Here is a 21,012-nt window from a genome sequence, read left to right as displayed (position 1 = left end):
TTCACTGCCACTGAGTCGATTAGGACACAGAGTGACCTTGTAGGACAGAGTAGAACTGCCTCTGCTGAGTTTCAGAGATTGGCAAACTTTTTTAAAAAATCAATTTATTGGGGGGCTTGTACATCTCTTATCACAATCCATATATATCTATTGTGTGTCAAACACATTTGTACATTTGTTGCCCTCATCATCCTCAAAACATTTGCTTTCTACTTGAACCCTTGGTATCAGCTCCTTCTTTTTCCCCTCCCTCCCCCCCTCCCTCATGAACCCTTGATAATTTATAAATTATTATTATTTTGTCATATCTTACACTGTCTGTCGTCACCCTTCATCCACTTCTCCATTGTCCGTCACCCAGGGAGGAGGTTATATGTAGGTTCTTGTAATCTGTTCCCCCTTTCTACCCCCCTTTCCCTCCACCCTCCCGGTATCAGATTGGCAAACTTTACAGGAATAGAAAGCCTTATCTCTTTCCCACAGAGAGGCTGGCTGGTGGTTTTGAACTGCTGACCAGCAGTTAACATACTATGCCACTAGGGGTCAGCTAGATGTTGAATAAAAGTTCACAAACACAAGTAAAAGCTATTCTTTTTCTATATTTTTAGTATGAAGTCTGTAATTAATTCTATACTTAAAAAAATGTATGTACCAAAACTTTATGGACTTAAAGGAAAACTAAAAATAAAAACAGGAGTTGAACTTTAACTATTGCTTTTTAAATTTTAATTATTCTCTCTTTTATGAAGCTTTCTTCTTAAAAGGCATTTGCTTCAGAAATTGCCTAGAAAGAATGCAGTTTTTCTCTTTTGATAATTAATTTTGCAGTCAATATTTCCTACATGTGGCATTTTTATATGCTTGATTACTGTCTTTCAAGTACCTTATCAGATTTATGATTCCATGCTGTTAATTTCGAGGTTTGCAAGTTGTTTATATTGGATTTAAACAATGTGAATGTTTTCATATAACTTGTCCTTACTGGCAATACTTTATTTCACCTGTCCTGAATATGATTTTGCTGCTTTTTGTTTGTTTGTTTGTTTTGGCTTGTGTCAATGATTAAGACAGTTAATTATTGAACTCCTATGACATCTTAATCCTTTTTGTATAGAGAGATATGTATAGACGTTTATTATAAAATTCCATAATGAGGCTAAGAAAGGGAACAAATGGATGAGCAAAGAATAATTTTATTTAGCACATTAGGTCATAGTTCTGGTTTCTTTTTGTCATTGCTGTCACACCATTTGTATTCTATCTTGATTTACATGATTTCGTGTATATGAAACTCAAATTAGGTAAACCTGTAGAGACTACAAGTGGATTAGTAGAGTCAACAGCCCATCGCAGAGGAGGACGCTGGCAGTGAGTAGGAGGCGAACCACAAGGACAAGGAAGAATCGATGTCCTGGAATTAATCGTGATGGTGGCTGCACAACTCTTATGAATGCGATTTAGTTGTTGAAATGTATGATGTGTGAATTGTATGTCGGTAAAATTGTTAGAAACGAACTGATTTTTTAAAATCACACATTGGATTTCTATACCAAATAAATGCCTATTTCAATATTAGAAAAGTATTTTTGTCACATATCTCGAAAATAGCAATTTTTAAATGTGTAACAATAGACTGATTAAAAGTAAATGTTATGGAGACGCCGAGTCTGAGCTCGAGGTGGGAGTTGAGCCCGGGGCCAGAGCCCTTGAAGCATCCGCCGAGTGGGGACGGAAGCATGGCGCTGTGGGAGGAGGGCTACACCGCTGTGTGGTGGCCTGAGGCCGGTGCTAGAAAGCTGCTCTGAGTACCAGTGTGATGGTCGATTCATTCCCCAGGGGAACTGTGGACTTTTCAAAGGATACCCCATGGTAACCCATCACCCGAGGAGTCTGGGCAGAGACTGGACCAGCCATGGGAGAATCTGCAGAGGTGTAGCTGGAACCGACATATTTCTAGTGGTGGCCTGGACATTATTGGCGGGCTCCTCATCCATATTCAGCAGTAGGCATTTTTCACTCAATTGGAGACCAGTTCGTTTGTTTATGTCTAGAACTCAGTTTCGGTACTTAAAACTGAAGACTTCTTTGATCCATCCCTCTAGTTACTGCATGAACTCTGCGGGAGATGAGTCGTCATCCAAAGTAAGAAAACACCAAGGTGATGTGAACAAGGAAAATGCTCTTCGTTAAACTGTATTTGTGACTTCTGATATTTCACTAATGCTTTTCAATCAAGAGAACACCACTGTTAACTTGCCTATCATTTTCACGTGGTATTTGAAGGATTTGTGTGACATAGTGAATTAGGCATCCTACAAAGTCAATTAGGCCTATGCTCACTTTCTTTGAATCATCTGCCTACTCTGCTGTGACCCCCTTGTGCCTCCTGACATGGAAGGCACAATAGAACGGCATTGGGAATATATCTATATATAGCCATAATAAAGAAAACACGAAGATCCTAGGAGACCAAAATGGCGACCCAATTGTGAAGCAATGAGAACAAGTTTGACTTTGCAGTGACATCCTGTAATATAACTGTCACAAGACTTACTGGAAGACAAGTCACACTTCTACAGACACCGCTGACAGCCATCATTACACTGGAGTTTTGGGTTTCCCAATATTCAGAGAGAAATTAAACACTTTGATGCAGATGTATTTGTTTGCAAGAAGTTCAAGCAGACCGCTATGGAACAGAGACCAGGCCAAGTTTGGAATCACGGGGTTATCACTGTGCATACAAGATGCAGACCGGAAGGAAACCTGGTGGCTGTGCCATTTGCTTTAAACAGTCCGAGTGTTTGCTCTTACCTGTGAGTCCAGTGGAGTTCTACCACCCTGACATTCCTCCATTGGACAGAGACAGTGTTGGGTGAGTGTGGCTCTTGCCACTCGGAATCCCATCTGCTGCCTCTCCTGCGACCTGTACCGTGAACACACATCTGCTCCTTAACCCAAGGCGAGGAGATATTAAGCTGACCCAGTTGGCAATGCTACTAGCAGAGATTTCCAGTGTTGCCCACCAGAAAGATGGTAGCTTCTGCCCTGTAGTGATGTGTGGTGACTTTAATTCCATCCCTGGTTCTTCACTCTACACTGTTATAAAAGAAGGAAAATTGAACTATGAAGGACTTGCCATAGGAAAGGAACAGTCTTCATGGGACAAAGAATTTTATCTATTCCAACTTGGCCCCCAAACCGAAGTATCTCTCAGAATGGTGTGCATGAGGTACAGCAGGTACCAAAAGTAGAAAAAACAGCTGGCAATCTGACACAGACACAGCTTGAGAAAACAGAGGTCATCGTGACAGCTGGGAGTTCTGGAAACAACAGTCAGCACTTGCCGACTTTAGCTGAGCTTAAAAAGTATTTCTCAAGGATAACTTGATTTTTAAAAAAGAAAATTTAAAAAGTAATAAGAATTCGTTTTATATTTTTTTAAAAGGATGCATGTGATTATATTAAGAGTCCACCCAAATAATCTAGGATAATTGCTCCATCATAAAATCCTTAACTTAATCATGTCTTTGGCTACATAAGGTTCCGAGCTTCCATGAATGAGGACATGATATGTTTTGTGGGGTCATGATACAGCCTACCAGAGGTTGACAAGGGAACTGAGGGATGCTTTTAAGGGAAAGTTAATAGCCTAATGAATAATTTGAGACAACACAAAGAGTTAAGTAACTTTCGGTTACACACCTAATGGTGAGTGAATTGAACAAAGAAGCTAAGCCTCCTGACTTTTAGCCAGGGGTGGTGAAAATAACATTGGAATATTTTTCCGTCCTGTAGCTATTCACAGGTTTTACTCAACCATCCCGTAGCGAAGTCCTCAAAACCACTCCACTTGGGGCTTCTAGGGAAACATGAAGAAGAAAAACTTCCAAGAAATCCAACTCACTGGATTTCTCATTCATTTCTATTTCGCGATTTTTTTAGAAGCATCACAGACCAAAAGACAAAATATAGAATTTCTTTTCTTGGATAAGAAAAACCAAAGATATACTAAATCAACACCTAACAGTGGGGACCCAGTCTCGTGCACAGGAGGGACAAGATGGGTGCCTCTTTCTAAAAAAATCACATCCAACTATTTACCATGAAATGACAGGAGAGTAGAAGTGCAAACGGGCAATTGTTTGCAACCTTCTATCTTATACAAATGTAGACAAAACAGCGTGTATTACGGGCCCTGTGCTTATGGTGTGTGAGTCGGTGTTTTGTTCGGTGCCATTGAGTCAGTTCCGACGTATGCAATGCTCTGCGCAACAGAACAAAATACTGATCCTATGCCTGAGCCTACCATCACACCTGCTGGGTCCTAGTTGGATGGAAAGAAGCAGGAAAGTCTATGCCGGTCATGGTGGAGGAGGAGGGCAACAGTCAACATTTAGAGAACTACAAAAATAAATAAATAGATAAAACCTTTTTACCAAAACTTTTACACACCAAAAACTTTCTCTGTGTGTTTTAAGACGCCCTCTGTTAATATGTAGCCAAGCACCTTGGTGGATGAGTTACCATCAAGTCAACCCTCTCGTGGAAAGCCCACGGGTATCAGAGTAGAACTATACTCACAGAGTTCTCAAAGGCTCATTTTTCAGAAGCAGTTCTCTGGACGTGTCCTCTGGGGCTTCTCTGTGTGAGCTTGAATTTCCAGCCTTTTGGTTATCAGTCAAGGGCATTAACCCTCCAGGGACTCTAAATCTACTGATGTAACAGTAATCCTTCAAGAACCCAAGAACATGAGACAAGTGGTGGGCCAGACTAGAGGAGAGAAGAGGTGGAACCACAGGAGCTACCGTGAGAGAGGAAGCTCTGGAGACCAGGGGACAGTATGAGAAAATGGGTGACCTGGGATGAGTTAGGATTCACAGAATGTTGCAGAGATCGGTGTATACAAATGAGAATGGAAAACCTAATTCCCCAAAAGTTCTACACAGGGAAACCCAAGGGGGAAGCCAGAGGACTTGAAAGTTCCATTAAAGCTCTTGTCTCAGACACCCGAGGGCCAGCGGGCGCTGGAATCGGTGCTTAGTTTGAAATCAGCGGCTGTCAACATGCTAAGTGCTAAAAATATGTCCATCCCCACCCCACCTCCCAGTCTTCATTTTATCAACCTGAAAATATTGAAATTACAAGGGTGTTTCCACCTCTGCCACCCACTTAGTGTCAATTCAAAGGTGAGACTGTTATAATTAGTCCTTTTCAAATGATCTTGACTTCGCTCTGTCGTTTTCTCAGCTCGGGGATATAAAATCTGTTGAAGAGGAACTTGTCTCTCTCAAAAACACTTGTCAGCTAATTATATCCTTGAGTTGAGCAAATTGGGTTGCTTTCCTCTCCTTGAAATCAGAAAATTTACTCCTTTTCTCCCTGGGGTTTAGGTGCAAATAACTAGTCTTCTTGGATTTTCTACTCAGCCCTGACCTCTTGAGGTCACCAAAATCTCTTTAAAAAGGAAACCTTATTTGTATTGATTTTTGTACAGCTTCAGCCCAACACTCAAGGCAGGCACAAGGGACTTGACCATCTCATATAACCAAGAAGGTCTGTTTGGCAATAGCAATAGAAGATGCCTGAGCTGACTGGGAAAGTGAGAGCTCTCACTTCACTCCTGAGCTCCGTCTTTTTCTACTTCTAAAGGAGCCCTGCTTCCTTTGCTGCCTGCCCCACATGATCCTGGTTTCCCATATCAGGTTGTCATGTGCAGTCAAATCACACCTAATGTGATACAGTGTTCCGGTCCAAATGATGTCACTGACCTTTTAATGTCCTTTCTTTTTTTATTAAATCATTTTATTAGGGGCTCATACAACTCTTATCACAATCCACACATGCATCAATTGTGTAAAGCACATCTGTACATTCATTGCTCTCATCATTCTCAAAACATTTGCTCTCCACTTAAGCCCCTGGCATCAGGTCCTCTTTTTCCCCCTCCCTGGTCACTCCCCCCTCCCTCATGAACCCTTGATAAATTATAAATTATTGTTTTGTCATATCTTGCTCTGTCCCACGTCTCCCTTCACCCACTTTTCTGTTGTCTGTCCTCCAGGGAGGAGGTCACAAGTAGATCCTTGTAATCGGTTCCCCCTTTCCAACCCACCCTCCCAGTATCGCCCCTCACACCACTGGTCTTGAGGGGATCATTGGCCCTGGATTCCCTGTGCTTCCAGTTCCATCTGTACCAGTGTACATCCTCTGGTCTAGTCAGGCTTGCAAGGTAGGATTCAGATCATGACAGTAGGGAGGGGGGAGGTAGGTAGCATTTAGGAACTAAAGTCGTATTTTTCATCATTGCTACATTGCACCCTGACTGGCTCGTCTCCTCCCCAAGACCCTTCTGTAAGGCGATGTCCAGTGGCCTACAAATGGGCTTTGGGTGTCTCCACTCTGCACTCCGCCCTTCATTTACTATGGTAAGATTTTTTTTGCTCTGATGATGCCTGATACATGATCCCTTCCACACCTTGTGATCTCACAGGCTGGTGTGCTTCTTCCATGTGGGCTTTGTTGCTTCTGAGCTAGATGGCTGCTTGTTTACCTTGAAGCCTTGAAGAACCCAGGTGCTATATCTTTTTATAGGCGGGCACCATCAGCTTTCTTCGCCACATTTGCTTATGCACCCATTTGTCTTCAGCGATCATATCAGGGAGATGAGCACACAATGATATGATTTTTGCTCTTTGATGGCTGATAACTGACCCCTTCAGGACCTCGTGATCACACAGGCTGGTGTGCTTCTTCCATGTGAGCTTTATTGCTTCTGAACCAGATGACTGCTTGTTTACCTTCAAGTCTTTAAGACCCCAGATGCTATATCTTTTGATAGCCGGGCACCATCAGCTTTCTTCACCACATTTGGTTGTTTACCCTCTCTGTCTTCAGCAGTTGTGTCAGGAAGGTGAGCATCATAGAATGCCAATTTAATAGAAGATAGTATTCTTGCATTGAGCGAGTACTTGAGTGGAGGCCCAATGTCCCTCTGTCACCATAATACTAAACCAATAAATATATGCACATAGATCTATTTCCCCATCCTCATATAGAAATATATTTGCATATGTACATGTCTTTATCTAGACCTCTATAAATGCCCTTTGCCTCCCAGCTCTTTACTCTATTTTCTTTGACTTCCCTCCTGTCCCACTATCATGCTCAGTCCCCACCAGGGTTTCAGCAATTCATTTGGTTAAATTATCCTTGACAATGGCCAACCAGGCCTCCCACACCCTCCTCACCACCGATTTGGATCACTTGTTGTTCCCTTGTCCCTGGGTTTATTAACACCACTACCTTTCCCCCCAATTCCCCCTCCCCCATGTCCCCTTGGAACTGTAGGTCCCGTTGTTTTCCCTTCCAATTGTTCATCCAGCCTATCTTATTTAGACAGACCTGCGGAGATAATAACATGCACAAAACCAAGACAAAGCAAAACCAAGCAACAACATACAACAAAACAACAACGACAAACCAATGACAAAAAAACGCAACAAGAAAGAAAAGCTTGTAGTTAGTTCAAAGATTGTTTGTTGGCCTTTTTGGGTGTTTTCCAGTCCAGTTTGCTGAGGCACCACACCCTGGCCACAAAGTACACCTTCAGCATCCCCATGCTGTTCTGTTGCACCCCCTTAATGTTTTGCCTCGGTGTGGCAGGATCCGATAGGGTGCAATTCCCACACTGTGTCTCTGGCATTGTCCTCTGTAGGGCTATCGGTCAGTGAGGGGCATCATGCCTCATAGTGGGGACGGCCATGTGGTCCTCTCTCTCAACTGGCTGCTCTAATTGGGTACAACGTCCTCACAGCCTGGTGGGCCATTATGTGCTCTACTCTCTCCTCCTCCCCCTTCATCCGCTCCCATGTGCTCCGATCAGATATGTCTCTCTCCCAGAGCTGTAGATGCAGTGCTGTCCTTTGAAATAAATTCTTCTGAGGGGAGGGACAGATGTCCACTTAGTAGTTGTGGTTGGGGCTGGCCCCCCAGAGCTTTCCACTGGTTACCTACTCCATGCAGGCATGTTGCATTCACATCGTGGAGCACTGGATTGAAGTCTGATCCCTCTTTCCCTGTGGAGATATAAACAATACCCTCCCCTTGAATGGGTTAGTGCCCTGTGCCCCCGCTACCCTTTTCTTTTTTATTATTTTTTTTTCCTTTCCCCACCTCCTTTTTAGTATTCTACCATGTGTACGTATCCCTGTATTTGGTCTAGTCCCTGCCATATTACCTGGTCCTCACCCCAGGAATGTTTGTATACCGTACCTATGGCCCTTTTGCATTTTTTTTTAAACTTTCCTCAGCAGCCTTTTAATTCTTTCCATCTTTAAGTCAATGCTATCTTGAGGTCTGTTTTCTCTTGTTTGCCCTTTAGATGAGGTTGTTCTATGTGGCAGTCTCTGATTTATGTTTGGTGAGTGTTGTTCTTCTGCCCATACTGGGTCAGCAAGGATCTTTTGTAGAGTTGGATTTCTTCCAACATATTCTTTGAGTTTTTCCTTATCTGGGAAGACTCTTACTTCTCCATCTATTTTGATCGATAATTTGGCTGGGTAGAGTATTCTTGGGTTTGGGTTGTTTTCCTTCAATTTTTGGAATATGTTACTCCACTCTCTCCTCTTCTTCATAGTTTCTGCTGATAGGTCTGAGCATATTCTTATTTGGGAACCTTTATATGTGATTGCTTGTTTTTCCCTAGCTGCTCTCATGATTTTCTCCATTTTCTCAAAGTTGGATAAATTAACTATTATGCACCTTGGTGACTTCTTCTTGGGATTCAGTCTAGCTCGTGTTCTTTCAGCCTCCTGAATGGTTGCCTGGTTTTCATTCATTAAGCTGGGGAAGTTTTCCTCCAGTAATTTTATCACTATTGTTGCAGATGACTTCTTTGTTGTGTCTTCTTCCAGTAAGCCAATAATTCTAATATTGTTCTGCTTCATTGCATCAGACATGGCTCTTAAGTTTTCTTCAGCTTCTGTGATGATCTTATTAGATTTTTGTTCGCGTTTGTTAAAGTCTGCTTGGTTGTCCTCCAAGTCATTGATGAGGTTCTCTGCTTCCTCCAGTCGATTCTCGAGGTCTGTGTTTCTGCTACTGGTTTTTGTTATCTCCTCCCTAAGCTCTTGTATTTCTTTTTGGTTTATGGCTTTTATCTCCTCTATCATTTCATCCTTTTTCTGTATTGTTTCCCTCATATCCTGTATTTCTCCAAGTAGCATTCTGAAAGTTTCTTTCTATGGCAGCTCAATGTCTGCTTCTTCTATGAATGTCATTATGTTCAGGAAATCTTCTGCCATTGCCTTTTGTTTCTCCCATTTTTTCATTGAAGTCATTGGGGCTGATGGCTATTTGCGCTGTGTTGTTTTAGAGGAGTCAGGTGTCCTATCCAGGGAGTCAAAGAGCACTAGCTCTCTCTGGGAGACTTGTAGGAATGCTTCTTTGAACTGCCTACAGCTTATTTAACTATGGAATTAACCTACCACTTTATCCTCCTGTGGCTTCCCTCTCAGGGGAGTGCCCCAGAAGACTGATGGGTTGCCTGCTTTGGTGTTGTGGAGGTTGGGCAGAGGTTCCTGCAGCAGCTTGAAACGTTGAGGCATGTTGGACGTGCTACCTTAAGACCCCAGGCACACAGGCAAGAATACCCCTGTAAGAAATTTAGCGAGTGTCCCTTGGTGGAGGTCAGCTGGGCCTGCCCCAGCCTCCGGTTAGCTACACAAGCTGGAGCTCACATAGCTGAGTGTGGTGCAGGCAATAAATGCCCTAGGCTAAGGGGAGTTGTCTGGAGGTTAATAGTAGTGGGTGAGAGACCAAGAAAGAAACAAAGAAGAGGGAAAAAAGTTAAAAAGCAAGCCCACTGAGCCGGGGGACGGGGGTAGAGGGGGTGGTGCAGCGAGAGGGTGGATATAGTGAAGAGATGGAAACAAAGGCAACAATGTAGCTGAGTCGGATCCCTGCCAGTGAAGTTGCAAGGGTTTAGTCCCTGCTAGGAGGTGGCAGTGGCAAACTGTTGCTGTGTTGAGAAAAGGCCCCTGTGTAGCCCTCCAAGACAGAAGGGGTGGACAGAGAGGAGATGGAAACAAGAGTAACAATGTAGCTGAACCCTGATCCCTGCCCATGGAGTTTCAAGGGTCCAGTCCCTGCCCCGAGGCAGGTGGTAGCAAACTGTGGCTGTGCTAAGACCAAGCCACCCTACAGGCTCCAAATGGTCCTGGCTCCAGCAGAGACAGTGGCGGGGCCAAGGTCAAGCCCCAGTCGGCCTCCACTTAGGTAAGCCAAAAGCTCCCAACCCCTCAAAACCCTGTGGGTCTGTGCCTACTTATCTTCATGATGCTCCTCCTGCGTTCCAGCAGTGTTGAATTTCCCTCTAAGCAACTCTCCTGGGCTGAATTCTGAGGAGTCCATCTGGTATGTGTTACTCCATCGCCATCTTCCTGGAAGTTTTAACGTCCTTTCAACATTGGGATATTGATACAGATACTTCAGTTGGAAAACCAGACCTGATTAGCATTTTAGGCCTGCCTCTGGATCATAAAGGGCAAAGAGAATCAGGTCTGCTTGCCACCACAGATTGAAGTGGCTGTTTATGGAGCACTATGTTAGGAGGGATGCTGAGGCCACCAACTGAGTCAATGGGAGGGAAAAAAAACCAAAAACACCATGATCAACTAGCAAGGACCAGCAACATCTAGGCCAAATAATGTCAACCTCAGTTGATGGAATATATGCTAGCCTGGTATGCTAAATTCTGAATGCATCCCAGTTTTGTGTTAGATCTGTGATTTCAGATAATAATATCTCTTTGCTTCATTTCTCACTGGAAAAGATTCTGCTGAGAGTAATCCCCTCAGGAATGCTTAAAGAAGAGTGGGTTAATTCAAAAGCACTTAGGATTCTCTGCAGGAAATGTGTTCTATAAATCCCAGCACAGTTATTATCTGGATGACCTATCTAAAGTAACAAGTCTCTTAGGTCACAGTATTTCTTTAACTGCATTTCAAAGTCTATAAGATGCATATAAATAACTACCATAAGATACAACGACAAATTAATTAGAACATTGTATAGGTTAAATCTGTAAATATGGAAATTCTCTGTTAACACAAGGTGAGCAAATTTGCTGCAGAAGCCTTCTTTGAAGTGTTAAAAAGCAAAGATACACTTTGAAGACTCAGGTGTACCCAACCCAAGCCACGATATTCTCCATCATCTCACATATATGTGAAAGCCGTACAATTACTAAGGAAGATGGAGGGGGAAATGGTCTATTTGAAATTGTGGTGTTGATGAAAAATGTTGACAGTCCCATGGACTGCCAGAGCAAAGATATCTGTCTTACATAAACTACAGCAAGTGTGCTCCTTGAAAGTGAGAATGGTTAGACATCATCTCATATGCTCTGAACACGTTGTCTGGAGAAACTGGGCCCTGGAGAGGGCCATCATTCCTGGTGAAGTAGAGAGTCAGCAAAAAAGGAGGATGGATTGATGCAATGGCTGCAACCATGAACTCTAGTATGGCAATGGTTGGGAGAATGGTACAGGGCTGGGCAGCATTTCATTCTACTGTCAACATTGGGTTGCTATGAGTCAGAATGACCAGATGGTACCTACTACCACCATCGGGTCGAATTCCTGGCTTATTGACAAAGAGAAGACAGAGTTGTTGAATGTGATTTGTTCAAGTATAGACAAGAGATCGTTCTTAGTTTCATGCTACTGTGAGGCTGGTGGATCCTAGAACACTACATACCTCACTGAACTAAAGTCTTAAAGTTACCACCATTGTTCCTAATCCTCTGAGCTAGCCCTGCATCTAAGGAGCAGAATAAATGGACTCACACACAAAAAAATACTCCCTTGGTTCAGCATTTGCCTCAAAGCAGAAGATACAATGATTCCAGTTGGTACTCTAGACAAGAAGGAAACATTTTAAAGAGATTAAAGCATGTGAATATCATAGTTTTTTAACAGAATATGAAGTAGGAACAAATTCTATTGGAATTTCTATGTTGTTTACACGGGGTCTTAGCTCTGATGTCTACTTGCTGGGCAGACACATCTTATGTCTAGCAGATATGGTTCAATCCTTTTAAATGAGCATTGTGTTAGGGTTCTCTAGAGAAACAAAAACAGAATGTTAATAATGTTATATATATATTTATACAGATAGATAGATAGATAGATAGATAGATAACATAAGAAATAAGCAGTTCATTAAATTATAAAGCAGTACAAATGGCTCAGTGCAACTCACTTCCGTGAGACAGTTGTGAAACACTGGCAGTCCTTCAAGTCTTGAGGGCCACTGGGTAGTCCTCTGTAGAGAAATTCAGGCTATCTGTGCACAGGCAGCAAACAGCAAGGCAGGTCACCAACAGTCAGCCAGGTGACAGGGTCTGACAGTCCCCAGCTCAAGAGATGTAAATTCCAATGGTGTGGTGAAGCAAGTCTTGAAGGAGCCTCAAATTACAGTGACACAGTCCATGGGTTAGGTGTCCCACCGGTAGTGTAGATTGCAAATTGAGGCACAGAACAAGCAAGGCAGTGACACACTGGTCCAATGAACAAAGAGCAAGAGACAAAAAAAGGCAAGGCTAGCGGAGCCATATATCTCTCCGCCCTTCAATTAATCCCACATGTGTTTATCGGCCAGGTTGGCACAATAAACTAACTACCTCAAGCATTGTTGAAACTTTTGCCCTATCTCCAACAATCATTGTTTGCACAAAGAATATCTAATCACTTGAGTTTTTCATCAGTACTGGTTAATGATCCATGAATTTGATCTAAAAGCTGTCCTATACATGAATGCTTTCTTTTTCGAAATAGTATTTGAAATTCTATAACACAGAAAATTAATGATACTATCACTAAAATGATACTAACAATGTGCTCCCATGAGGATGATTTATAATATTCCCCAATAAAAGGTGAATGATGTCTCTGAAGTGGACCAAGGACATATATAAACCATCAATACATGAATGGATTTTGAGCTCACACTTAATCATAGTCCTTATCTAAGAACAATTACATCTTATGAGGTGACCTTACTTGATACTTACCTTAATGAAGAGATCATTAAAGATATGGGTGCTATAGGAAGATGTGGTGAAGATATCAAATGGTTTCTGGCTATCGGAAAGAATAGCATCTAGGATCTTAATGGCCTATCTTCAAGCAAGCAGCAATCTGAGTGAAGTGTCAGCTGAGTCCACATGGAAGAAACACACCAGCCTGTGATCCAAGGATTATAAATAATAAAATCTAAGTCTGGAAGAGGATTTAGTAATCCAGCTTAAATTCTAAGCACCCATTTTTAAGAAGGTTGTGCATGACAGTGAAAGCCCCAAATCTAATGCAGTGTCCCCACTTAAATCCCCTCCGGCCATTGGCTAGGAATGTGAACTAATATAGATATAGTTAGGTTAAAACTTAACAGCTTAGCATTTATTCTCCCTTTAAACTCATTTTAAATTTGTTCCAGTTTTTATTATCTTTTCAAATGAGGTTTTCCATATATATTTTAAATTTTGTTATTGTTATTGGGTTTTTTGCTTTTTGTATATTTTTCTCCATATGAAACTGAGGATAGATAAATCTATAGAAACAGAAATTGGATGAATAGTTTCATGGGGTCATGGCAGGGGTGATTAGGATCCAATGGAACTAATAATGAATACGAGAAAGAAGAACATGTTCTTAAACTGATTGTGGTGACAATCGTACAACTCTTTTAAGTATTTTAAAGTATTGAACTGTATAATATGTAACTTGTGTGCCAATAAAACTTTTAAAGAAAGAACCATAATGAAGCATAGTTTTACTCTGACAAACACAGGGATGCTATGAGTCAGAATGAGCTTATAGCTGCTTTCTTAGCTCTTTAAACTCTATATACTATCTTTTCACCTCAGCGTCTTCAGCTACATAGTTGGGCATTTCTAGATGTCAGGAACCTCTGAATATAAAATATTATCACAGCCTCTTTCAGGACACCAGAATCTATCTACTCTGTCCTTGCTTCAATCCCAAAACCGGTTAAGAGGGGATGAAAAAAACCCATCCAGATACTGACAAATAAAAGAGTGAACAATCCGGAGCAGAAAACAATGGGACCGGGGAGGCAGGGGAAAGGAAGGGGGTGTCAACAAACCCAAGAATGAGGGAACAACAAATGATCTAAAATCAATGGCAAGAAGGTTATAGAATGCCTGGTGGAGCTTGATCAAAGGCAATATAGTCAAGAGGAATTACAGAAACTCAAATGAAGGCTGAGCATGATAGTGGGACAAAAGGAAAGTAAAAGGAAATAGAGGGGAAAACTAGGAGGCAAAGGTCATTTATAGAGGTCTAAATACAGGCATGTATATATGTAATTGTGTTTATATACAAATATAGGGAAATATATCTATGTACATATATTTATTTGTTAAGTATTAAGGCAGCAGATGGACATTGGGCCTCCACTCAAGTACTCCCTCAATGCAAGAGCACTTTTCTAATAACCTGGCGTTCTGTGATGCTCATTTTCCATGACATGATGACTGAAGACAAAAATGGGTGCCTAAGCAAGTGTGGTGAAGAAAGCTGATGGTGCCAAGCTATAAAAAGATATAGTGTCTGGGGTCTTAAGGACTTGAAGATAAACAAGCTGCCATCTAGCTGAGAAGCAACAAAACCCACATGGAAGAAGCTCACCAGCCTGTGTGATCATGAGGTATCAATGGGATGAGGGATCAAGCATCAAAAACCCAGAACAAAAAATCATATCATTGTGAAACAGGGGGTGCAGAGTGAAGACCCAAAGCCCATCTGTAGAAAATTGGACACCCCCTTACAGAAGGGTCACGGGGAGGAAATGAGTCAGTCAGGGTGCTGTGTAGCAACAATGAAACATAGAACTTTCCTCTAGTTCTTTAATGCTTCCTCTTCCCCCAATGACCCCAATCATGACCCCTATTCTACCTTACAAATCTGGCTAGAACAGAGCATGTACACGGGTACAGATAAGAGCAGGAAACACAAGGAATCCAGGACAGATAAACCCCTCAGGACCAATAACAAGAGTAGCGATATCAGGAAGGGAAGGGGAAGGGGAAGGTGGGGGAGAGAGGGGGAACCAATCACAATCATCTACATGTAACCCCTTCCCAGGGGGGTGGACAACAGAAAAGTGAGTGAAGGGAGACATCGGTCAGTGTAAGACATGAAAATATAATAATAATAATTTATAAATTATCAAGGGCTCATGAGGGAAGGAGGGTGGGAGAGGGAGAGGAGGAAAATGAGGAGCTGATACCAAGGGTTCAAGTAGAAAGAAACTGTTTTGAAAATTATGATGGCAACATATGTACAAATGTGCTTGACACAATGGATGGATGGATGGATTGTGATAAGAGCTGTAAGAGCCTTCAATAAAATTATTTTTTAAAAGAAAGAAGAGTGAACAAATGGGGCAGCCTTTGTACCTTCAAGTGGAACCACAAACTACAAACCCAGGGAACCAAGGGTCTTACCAGCGTAAATAAGAAATTTTGGGGTCTGACTATATCAGAGCCACGTCTTCATATACGTTTTGTTCATCAGAAGGAATTAAATAACAGGAGATCCTCTAAACATTCCTTTAATAGACTTCAGGAAGGATAAAGGCAGCTGCTGTAAATCGTCAGAGACCCTTGCTCTCTGCAGGGGGAGAGGGTGGACAGGGAAGCAGAATCGACATCATTGTTCCACCAGCACAGCTTATTTCTAAGACCAGGATCCAAGCATCAGGACCCTAGGCCCTGAAGACAGTTTCAGACCCGGCTCTGCAGAGGTCATCCTCCTGATAAGGAGTGCTCTCACTGCCATTGCGTCGGCTTTGTCTCACAGGACTCTACAGGACAGGATAAAACAGTTCCTGGGGGTTTCCAAGACTGAAAGTCTTTTATGGGACTCAGAAGGCTTGTCTTTCTGTCTCAGAGTGGCCGGTGCTTTCTTACTGCGGAGCTTGCATTTATCAACACCATGCATGCTCACTTTGCCACAAGCACTCCCTTCTGATAAGGAACAGTTTAAATAACTTGAATCATGACTTGATTTAATTAATTAAGTCTTTTCTTAGAACCTCAGCATGAGTGCCCAGTTGTTGTGGTTTTTTAATGGAAATTACAATGATACCTTGGTTCTCAGACTCAATTCATTCTAAAGTCTGGGTACTTTAGAGAAACAAATACACTGAGACTCATGTATAAGAAAGAGTTTTATATAAAGGGTAAGTGCACATCAAGACAACATCCCAACTCAGTGCCGCCCAAGCCCACAAGTCGAACATTATCCCATATGTCTGACACCAATCCACAAAGTCCTCCTCCATCTCACAAAACACACACTATGATGCTGACTGCAGGAGAAAAGCTGAGTCAGTGAATGTGTAAGCATCTCAGCACTGGCAGGGGTCTCCACACGACTGCTCCAGCACCCAGGGCTGCATCGGGGTAGGTCCATGTGGTTTCTCCTTAGGGATGTCTTGCAGGAAGTGGGCCTGGCAAGCTGAAGCAGGGAACTGGCTAAGGCAGTTGCACCCTGGTCCGACCATCACAAAGCAAGAGGCCCGAGAACTAGAAAGGCGAGGCTCACCAAGCCAATTAGCCCTCTGCCCTTCAATTAACCCCACATGTGTTTATCGGCCAGGTTGGCACAATAAACTAACTACCTCAGATGAGTTTGAGACCTGAACACATATTTTACCATAAAGAATAATGGAAAACGAATCATTGGTTCTGATCTGAGTCCCCAAAATTACACTTACAAATACATTTTTCCAGGATTTTAACACAAAATTAACAGCCCTAGGTTGTGGAAATACCCCTAAAACTCCTAAACACAATAAACACAATCCATTAAATATCAAACCTAATATGGTAAATATATTACGACATTTTATGCAATAAAGCACATGCAAAAAAAGTACAATGACAAATGTTTTAACACTTTAACACAAGCACTACGTGTTGTCTAAGTCAGAGCAGAGCTTAGACTGAAGGTCAAAGGCCTTTGTGTCACCAGGAGACACTACACGGGACGTACCCTCTGTCCCTTCTGGTTTTATCAAGTCGGCTTCGGTTTGACTGTCAATGAAAATTACCGAAACCAGCTGATCTTTTTTTCTGGATTTTGCTGCCCGAGTAGTGAAAAGTCCAAGCTTAGAGTCAGTTCACAACTGAAGCGTCATTGTATTAGTTACACTAGCTTTCTATTGTTAGACGCCATGGTGTGTCGACCCTCTGCACAGTGGAATGAAACGCCCACCCGTCGTGCACCAGCCTCACAAATGTTTCTGTGTCTCAGCCCATTGCTGCAGCCACTGCGTCATCTCATCTTGTCAAGGGTCTTCCTCTTTCTGCTGCCCCTCTATTTTATTACGCAAGATGCCCTTCGCCAGGCACACGTCTCTCCTGACAACATGTCCCAAGTGTGTGAGAAAAAGTCTGATCATCCTGGCCTCTAAGGAGCTCACTGGCCATAGTTTTTCCAACACAGATCTGTTGATTCTCTTGGCAGCCCATGGTACTTTCAGCATTGTTCACCAACGTCAGAGTTGAAAGGTATCGATTTTTCTCCATCTTCAAGTCAGCTTACCGACTTCACACTTTAGAGGGGTCTCGTGGCCCTTCTCCTACCCTTCAGAAGCGCTCTCCTGAACTGTGGTTTCAACCAAGAACTGCAGTTTTTTTCTCTGCTTCAACACTGGCATTTGGCTGCTCGCTTTCTTACCTCTCCTAGGTCTAGTTTACATGGTAAGCTTGTGTCTAACATTGAATAAAATTGTTACTAAAGCCTGAAGAAGCCGTTGGAGGGTTTAGAAGGGTTGAGAGCAGAAGCAGAGGTGAGCTCCGAGAACCATGAAAGGTTTCTTGTCTGAGTTATGTGTCTTAAGGTTCACATTCTGACGTGGGTCCGAAGTTCAATGGTGTCCAGTTTAAATGGAGATCCGGAAAGAGCAACGGAAAGTCATCCCAGTTGCCATGATTCCTGAATTTAGTTTCTTAAGCTTCAGATTTTGTGCTGGTCTGAACTCTAGAGAACTAGATGATGTGCAAATGCACATATATAGATGTGTGTGCGCACATGCGTGAGGGACATGCAGGCGGAGAATTTTGAAGAGTATAAGACATCAGCTAAATTCCTGTTGGTCTTGGGAGTAATAATTACACACAGATAAAGAACCAGAGAGAAGAAGAAAGGACAGTGGCATGGTCAAGGACAGTAACAAGGCAGAGCACCCACGAATGACCCTCCACCCCAGGCCTTTCTATACCCATCACTCCTGCCCTCACTGCCCTGAGGTTGAGACCAATAATAGAGCGACCCCACAGGACAGGGTAGAACTGACCTGGGAGTTTGTCAGACTGTAACCCTTTACAGCAGCGGTTCTCAACCTGTGGGTCACAACCCCTTTGGGCATCAAACGACCATTTCACAGGGTTGTCCGATTCATAACAGTAGGAAAATGACAGGTATGAAGTAGCAACAAAAATAATTTCATGGTTGCGGGGATCACCACAACATGAGGAACTGTATTAAGGGGTCGTGGCATGCGGAAGGTTGAGAACCACTGCTTGACGGGGTATAGAAAGTGCCATCTTTCTTCTGCAAAGCAGCGATGGTTTCAAACTGCTGACCTTGAGGTTAGCAGCCCAACAAGCAACCACTCTGCTCCCGGTGCTCCTTTCCTCCTGCACACTGCCCTGGACAGCTGAGGGTGCCTCACTCTCACCAGTATCCTGCTGGCCTTCTCACCTAGGATGCCATGTTGGCGCATTAATATTCTGGTTGCTAATTAGTTTAACAAATTCATCATTAGCTTCTTGAGTTAAGTTACTCTTCAGACAGTCCTTAAGAAGGCACCAAGGGAAAAAACAAAGAAGACACAAGGACTACAGTCAGCCCTTTGAGCACGTGCGCAGGTTCCTGATGACTCTTAGCTAGGCTGCCGTGCTCATTGTCCAATCAAAGAATTGGAATTACAGGGAAGGGATTTTTCAGATGTAATAAAAGTCCCCCCTCCGCTCGCTCCCCCAATACATGAATTGAAGTAAAAGAATAATCATCTGGTAGGCCTGATTCAATCGACCGAAAACTCTTAAAGGCGGGACCTTGGCTTCTTTGAAAGAGAGAAGAAATACCATGTGTTTACAGACGTCTCAGCCTGTTCCTGTGACGGCCAGCCTGCCCGTGACCCTGCATTCCTGATGAGCTGCCCTGTGGATTTTAGACTCTGTTAGCCATGTCCCATGCTTGCCAGGATATGAAGATACCCAGGCCAGTCGCTGTAGGACAAGACCATTGGTGAGTTGCCTTGCTTGCTCTGGTCAACAGCCTGACAACTACAGGCCCTCCAGTGTGGATGAGCCCAGCTGAGGTGAGCTGAGCTGGCCCAGAGTAAAAGAATCATCCTGCCAATCCTCAGAATCATGAGCTAAATTGTGGGCGATGTGTTAGATAGCGAACACTCACTCCCACACAGGAGCACTATACTCACTTGCTACGCTTTAGACAGGTTCTTGGGGAATATTATCAAGTTCATGAGCGCCCCACGGTGTTTCTCTTAGGAGATTATTTTCTCGGGGTGTCTCACGTGTCTGCATGTCTTGCAAGCACAGGCACTGATTGTCTCTGTTCCAGACTATCCTATCAAGGAGCAGCCCTGGTAGTATAATGGGTTATGTGTCAGACTGTTAAGCACAAAGTCAGCAGTTCAAAACCACCAAACACTCCTCAGAAGAAACATGAGGCTTTCCATCCTCATAAAGTTACAGTTCCAGAAACCCACACGGGGAGTTCTACCCTGCCCTGTAGGGTCACTATGAGTCAGAACTGACTCCACGCAGTAAGATATCTTTTCAAAAATCTCCGTTTAACAATGAAATGATAGTCATCCCTAAAAAACAGCGATGAAACCATGAACCACTTTAAGACATGGAGGGGTCTGGAAGATACTTTGCTGAGTGAAGCTAGTCAATCACAAGACAACAAATCCTGTATGAGCTCACTGCTGTAAAAACAAGCAACAGGCTAGCACTCTTTCAGGCTTGTGGGGCATCCCGTCTGCTGGTTGTGGGGTCAGGCAGCCTGGCAGGGAGCCTAACCAAAGGCAGTAAACCATACACCATTCACTCTAGGTAAGCATCTTGAGGTAATTTTGCTGGAGGGCATCAGCTAGGATTAAATGGTCAAGGGAGGGGAAGAGGGGGTATTGTCTGTGGAGGGGCTGCTATGCAGAGCTATGATAAGGTCTCCCTGGACAGGTAGACAGTTCTATCAGAGGGCTGATGGATGCTGATAGGAAACGCAACACAGGAGAGGGAAGGGAGCAAACACATCGGGGGAAACACAAATGCATGTCTGTTGGTCAGAAAAGAGTGAGGACTGACCTCCAAATGGGGGAAAGAATAACTGAAAATGCTTTGGGGGACACTAGGTGGGGAGTGACTTTGGTAGTGTGCACTGCATAGGACACATTGACCTGGGTTTCTAGGTGCATCCTGAGGACCGAGGCCGTGAGCCATGGAATGCTGGGACACTGAGTCCTGGCACTGAGGAGGTCAGGACTCAGTGTTCACGTTGACAGCATGCTCCAGAGGCTGCCTCGGTGAGATCGCACAGGGAAACTCCACAGGGTCAACTGGACTCTCCGAACACACTTGTAAGGGGGACTTGAGTCAGAAAACACATGGTTTCTGAACAAGTAGAAGAGGGCTGTCCCAAGATCGTTGAACTGTAGGTAGGTGGACAAACACGGTCTTACTATCCCATGCCCCATACATAGTATTAAGCTATGTATCATTCCAGCAATCCTGTGACATTGTTTTATTTTGTTTTTGTTTGTTCGTATTAGGGTGTCACTCAGAGGTGTTATGTCATTGGGAGTCACCCTCTTGAATTTGTGTGTGTGTGTGTGTATATATATATATATATATTTGGTAAATGAAATCCAGGATTGATGAACCTATAGGGA

The 21,012-nt window shown here is 43.2% G+C and overlaps 1 pseudogene; it reads left to right on the top strand.

The window, feature by feature from the left end:
- The first annotated feature begins 2,391 nt into the window (after positions 1-2,391).
- Positions 2,392-3,391, top strand: LOC142439995 (protein angel homolog 2-like; annotated as a pseudogene).
- Positions 3,392-21,012: the final 17,621 nt, after the last annotated feature.

The sequence above is a fragment of the Tenrec ecaudatus genome, chromosome 2 (genome assembly GCF_050624435.1).
Source record: "Tenrec ecaudatus isolate mTenEca1 chromosome 2, mTenEca1.hap1, whole genome shotgun sequence".
In the NCBI taxonomy this organism is placed as follows: Eukaryota; Metazoa; Chordata; class Mammalia; order Afrosoricida; family Tenrecidae; genus Tenrec; species Tenrec ecaudatus.
The sequence above is the reverse complement of the archived record's forward strand: the minus strand, read 5'-3'. Positions and strand labels throughout refer to the sequence as shown.